The 6308-nt window shown below is 37.4% G+C and overlaps 1 pseudogene; it reads left to right on the forward strand.

The window, feature by feature from the left end:
• Positions 1-5500: 5500 nt before the first annotated feature.
• Positions 5501-5832, forward strand: LOC109491103 (annotated as a pseudogene).
• Positions 5833-6308: the final 476 nt, after the last annotated feature.

The following is a 6308-nucleotide window of genomic DNA, read 5'->3' on the forward strand; positions in this document are numbered from 1 at the left end:
AATAAATAAATAAAATCTTAAAAAAAAAAAAAGAGTGATAAGATGGGAGAAAACTTTTGGAAGCAAATATGTTTATGACATAGGTTGTGATGATGGTTTCATGGACATATACTTATCTTCAAATTCATCAAATTATATACATTAAATATGTACAGCACTTTGTATGTCAATCATATCTCAACACAGTAGTTTAAAAAAACAAACACGAGTCAAGAACATCTCAGAGCTTGGGAAACATACATACAGTTATGTCACTATTTTTAATATTAAAAATATGAGTACTTAAGAAGATATAGGATTTAATGGCCAAACGTAATTGCTTCATTTTGGAAAATATGCATTTACTTCATTGAAGATATTATGCTAGATGGATAAGGCACCCAAAATTTTGAGTCTGTCATTTAAGCCACCCAGTTTATACATAGTATTTTGCTGTATGACCCCTAGCAAACTAATACACTCATATATCCCAAACTTGGAGTTGAGAAAGTGGACAATCTTGAAATGGCAAGGGACACAAACAAAAAAGCTCCAGCAATGCCTGCTCTCTCTAAATAAACGGGGCAGCCTAGCAAGGCAGAAAACTTTTACACAATAATCACTCTAATTCAGCCAAACACCTCAGAAAAAACTGTGGCCACACTCTCACCCCCCACAAGCAAATGTAGACAGAGAACCTAAATTTCCACCCTGGTCCCAAACCCCTACCAGAGTGTCAAAGAAGGCTGAGGAGGGTGGCAGAACTTTCACCCCTGCCAGCAGGTGTGAGGCACCCCCTGCAGCTGTACCAGTGGACTCTACGTGGGGACCCCCGGGAAGCAGTAACAAGGCAAGTCCACTCCTCTCCAGCAGGGTGATGGCAGTGGAGGACATGGAGTCTCGGGATACTCACCATGGCTCAGTGGTAATGAGGCCACCCACCCCCAACAGTGTCACTGGAGCCCATGTAAGAGGCAGTAACGAGGCTCCCTTGCCCCTCCCAACCAGGGCAGTATCAGCAAAAGACTGTCGGGGACAGGACCCCACCCTACTCAGGAGTGATGAGGAAGCCCTCTCCCTGGGTATTAACAGAGGCTGAGTCAACACCTGGACTTCCACTACCATTTGGCAATAATGATGCTATACCCCATTGCCCTGCTCAAAAGTTGTTTGAACAGGCCTATGAAAACATAGCATTTAAATAACATCCAGAGTCTCACAATGTAGTGCCCCAATATACAAGTTTCCGTCAAAACTCACATATATCAAGAATCAGAAAGACCTCAACTTGAATGAGAAAATACAATCAATAGAGGACAACAGCAAGATGACACAGATGTTAGAGTTATCTGGCAAAGATTTAAAGTAGCTGTTATAAAATGACTCAGTAAACAATTAGAAACATGCTTGGAAAAGTGAAAATATAGGAAATTTCAGCAAAGAAATGGAAGATATAAAGTGAAACCAAATGGAGGTCTTAGAATTGAGAAATACATTATCAAATAAAAAACTCAGTGGATGGGCTCTAAAGTAGAATGGAGGAGACAGAGAAAACAGTCAATGAACAATAGAAATCACCCAATCTGAACAAAAGAACGAAAACAGAATGGGAAAAAAAATCAACAGAAAAAAATCTCAGAAATGTGTAAAACTATAAAAAAAAAGGACCTAACAATTGTATCACTAGAGTCTTGAAAGAAGAAGAAAGGGCAGGGCTAAAAAAGTACTCATAGAAATAATGCCTGAAAACTCCCCCCAAAGCTAAGCAAACCCCAAACAGGATAATCAAGGAAATCCACATTACGACATAGTATAGTCAAACTTCCAAAAACTAAAAACAAAAAATCTTGGAAGCAGCAAGAAACAACACCATATTTCTAAAGAGAAAACAATTTTAATTAAACCAAATTTCTAATCAGAAAACATTAAGACCAGAAGTAAATGACCTAATATTTTCAAGTGCTGAAAGAAAGAACCATTAACTGAGAATATTATAGCAAGTGAAAATATCCTTCAGGAATGAGGAGGAAGTTAAGACATTCTCAGGTGAAGGAAAACTAAGAGAATTGGTCACCATTAGATCTACCCTGAAAGAATTAAGGAAGTTCTATAAACTAACTAACTAACTAACTAAATGGATGGATGGATGGATGGATGGATGGATGGATGGAGAATGAATGACACCACCAAGCAGAATACACATTCTCCTGAAGTGCCCTCAGAACATATGCCAAGGTATACCACAACATGAGGCATCAAACAAACCTCAACAAATTTAAAAGAAACAAAATAATAGCATATTCTACCACCACAATAGAATCAAACTAGATATTAATAACAGAAAGAAACTAGAAAATCAAAAATAGGAAAAGAAAGAACTAAAAATCAATAACATGAAAATCCAAGCAGTTGAAAACTAAACAACATTCTAAATAATCAATGGGTCAATAGGGAAGTCTCAAGGGAAATTTAAAAATATACTGAACTGAATGGAAATGAAATGTAACATAAAACTTGTGAGAAACATCTAAAGCAATGGCAAGAGGGAACTTTATAGACTAAATGAACACATTAGAAAAGAGAAAAAGTCTCAAATTAATCATCTAAGCTCCTCTCTCAAGCATCTAGAACAAAAAGAACAAAATAAATCCAAAGGAGGCAGAAGGAAGGAAATAAAAATGATAAGAGCATAAATCAATAAAACTGAAAGCAGAAAAACAATAGAGAAAATCAGGGAAATAAAGAGCTGATTCTTTTCCAAAAAAAAAATCAATAAAACTGACAAATCTCTAGCAAGACTGACAGAGGAAAAAAAAGGAAGAAGACACAAATTACTAATATCAGGAATGAAACACGGGACATTACTGAGACTCTGCAGAAATCAAAAGGATAATAAGAGAATGCTGTGAACAACACTATTATGAATGCTGTGAATACAAATAGTTACGTGACAACTTAGTTGAAATTAGTTGAAAAACACAATTACCACAACCTACCCAATATTAAATAGATCACTTGAATAACCTTAAAACTATTGAGGAAACTGAACTCATAATTTTAAAACTATCAAAAAAGAAATCTCCAGGCCCATATGTTTTTGCCAGAAAATCTAACAGAAGTTTGAATAAGAAGCAACACAAATTCTACACAATCTTTACCAGAAAATAGAAGACTTCCCAATTTATTTCAGAAGCTAACATTACCACGATCCCAAAACTAGACAAAGACAGTACCAAAAAAGTGCAGACCAGTTTCCCTCACGGATACAGATGTAAAAATCCTTAACAAAAGATTAGCAAATAGAATTCAGTAATATATAAAAGGAATTATACACCATGATTAAATGAGATTTATTTCAGGGATTCAAGACTGCTTCAATATTCAAAAATCAATCAGTGTAATCTGCCTAAAGACATACAAAGACTAAAGAAGAAAAATCGTATGTTCATATCAACTAATGAAGAAAAAATATTGACAAAATTAAACACCATTTCATGATTTAAAAAACTCAGAAAAATAGTAATAGAAAGAAACTTTCTCAACTTGATAAATAACATTTACCAAAAAACCGAAGGATAATATTTTGCTTAAAGGTGAAAGAATGCTCAGGACTGCAGCAAGTATGTCCATTCTCACTACTTTCACGAACACAGTGCTGGAAGTTCTAGCCAGTGTGATAAGTGAAGAAAAGAAAAAAAGGTACTCAGATCAGAAATGAAGAAATAAAACGTTCCCTATTTGCCGATGACATGATTGTCTGTAGAAAGTCCCAAGAAACCTACAAAAGAAGTCGTAGAAATAAGAGGTGAGGTCAGCAAGCTTGCAGGACACAACAGAAACACAGAAATCAATTGTATTTCTACATACCAGCAATGAATACATGGACATTGAAATTAAAAATATAATATCATTTACAATCATTCAAATAAATGAAAGTAGGTGTAAATCTAACAAAATAAGTGCAGGACTTGTATACTGGAAAGATGAGAAAGAAGTGAAAGAAGATTTAAATAAATGAAAGTTATAATGACGGACTGGAAGACTCATAGGAAAGATCTCAGTTTTCTCAAAATTACCATATAGGTTTACAAAATTCCTATCAAAACTTCCGCAAGATGTTTTTGGTAGACATAGACAAGATTATTCTAAAATTTATATGGGAAGGCAAAGGAACTAGAATAATTAAAGCAAATTGAAAAAGAATAAAGAAGATTCAGTCTACCCAGTTTGAAGACTAAATATATAGGGAAAGTAAACAAGACATGTTAAGTCTCATACTTTATACAAAAATCAACTTTTTTTTTTAGTAATGAACAAATTATAAAATTATACAAAAATGGATGATGGACTTAAATGTAAAACTATAAAATTTTTAGGACAAATATATAGGAGAAAATCTATGGGATCTATGAGAGTTCTTACACATGAAGGAAAAGCACAATCCATAAAAGGAAAAATTGATAAATCAGAAGGCATCAAAATTAAAAACATTCACTCTGCTAAAGGCCTTATTAAGGGGGGAAAAAAAAAAAAGCTGGAGCGCCTGGGTGGCTCAGTGGGTAAAGCGACGGACTCTTGAATTGGGCTCATGTAATGATATCAGGGTCATGAGATCGAGCCCCACTTCAGGTTCAGCCCTCAGCGGGAGTCTGCTTCTCTCTCTCTCTCTCCCTCTGCCCCTCCCCCTGCTCACATGCTCACCCTCTAAATAAAATAAATAAATAATTAAAGAAAGAGGGGAAAAAAGCTACTGGGACAAAATATTTGCAAACCACATATCTGAACAAAAACTAGCATCTAGAATGTAGGAAAAGTTCTCCAAACTCAACAGCAAAATATCCAATTAGAATATGGGTAAAAGACATGAAGACACATTTCACTGAAGAGAATATACAGACTGCAAATAGGCACATAAAAAGATGTTCAACATTATTGGCCATTAGGGAAATGCAAATTAAACCCACAGTAAGATATCACACCATATCTATCAGAATAGCTAAAAATTAAAAAATAGTGACAACACGACATGCTGGCAGGAACACAGAACTGGATCACACTGCTGGTCGGAATATAAAGTGGTACCGCTACTTTGGAAAACAGTTTGGCAGCCACCATATGATGTAGCAATTGCGCTCCTTGGCATTTCTCCCAGAGAAGTGAAGACTTATGTTCACACACACGCAAACCTAGCCATGAATGTTCATAGCGGCTTTATTCATAATAGCCCCAAACTGGAAACAACACAGATGTCCTTCCACCGGTGAGTGATTACAAAAATAAGAACACGACAAAGTTCAGGGAGAGACATGGCCGCAGCAGCAGGATCAGGGAGATGCGGCGTCGCTGGCCGTGAAGATGGAGAAAGGGGACCACGGAGCCCAGGAACTCAGGCAGCTTCTAGAAGCTGTGAAAGATTTTCAAAGCAAAAATAGAGTTGGAATCTTGGCAGCACTGGACAGAGAGAAAAGGAAATTACCAACAGGTCTTGGCAGGACTGGGCAGAGAGAAAAGACAATTGCTGATGCAGGGCCCGTCTTCAACAAACCATCCTGGAGCTGGAGTGGGCACTGCATCCCCGAGACCCTCTCTTGACAAGGACTTCGGGATGGCGATCAGCAGTCGCCTACCGCTGCCCCGCAAAGGGCGGCTTTGTAGCACGCACACCCACATTTGTCTGGGTACCTCTTGACTCGAGAGTGTGGTTGGGGGAAACTTCTTCTTCCCGTTCTCCCTCACCTTGACCCAGAAGGGACAAAATATTTTACTGAAAGTGACTTTGTCATGTCAAATGCTAAAGCTCCTGTCATTCAGTGCGGTACAAACTGTGACGTTCAGAATTCTGGTGAACTTTGATATTTTGTGCTTCTTTAAAAGAAGGGTATGTGTATGTGAAAGAGAGAGAGAGAGAGAGCACACGCAGGGGGAGGGACACAGGGAGAGGGAGAAGCAGACTGGGCAGGGAGCCCACCGTGGGGCTTGATCCCAGGACCCCAGGATCATGACCTGAGCCGAAGGCAGACACTTAACCGACTGAGCCACCCAGATGCCCCTGTAACTTCTTTCGTTAACACAGTTTGATTTTTAACTCTAAATGAGACTGAATTGGATGGTCACGTAAATTCACCCTCAAGCCTCCCACTAGTTGGACTCAGTATATCATGTCCACAATAGACTTTCAAGAACCATTGATAGTACTCAGCTTTAAAAAATGAAGGTGCTTTTTCAAAATGTGAATTAATAGGCTTAAATAAGTTACATTCATATTTGCTGTTTATAGAATTGATATCAGTGTAGTTTTTGAGTTTATAGCCAACACATCATCCTGAAAT

The sequence above is a fragment of the Ailuropoda melanoleuca genome, unplaced genomic scaffold, assembly GCF_002007445.2.
Source record: "Ailuropoda melanoleuca isolate Jingjing unplaced genomic scaffold, ASM200744v2 unplaced-scaffold73468, whole genome shotgun sequence".
Taxonomy (NCBI): domain Eukaryota; kingdom Metazoa; phylum Chordata; class Mammalia; order Carnivora; family Ursidae; genus Ailuropoda; species Ailuropoda melanoleuca.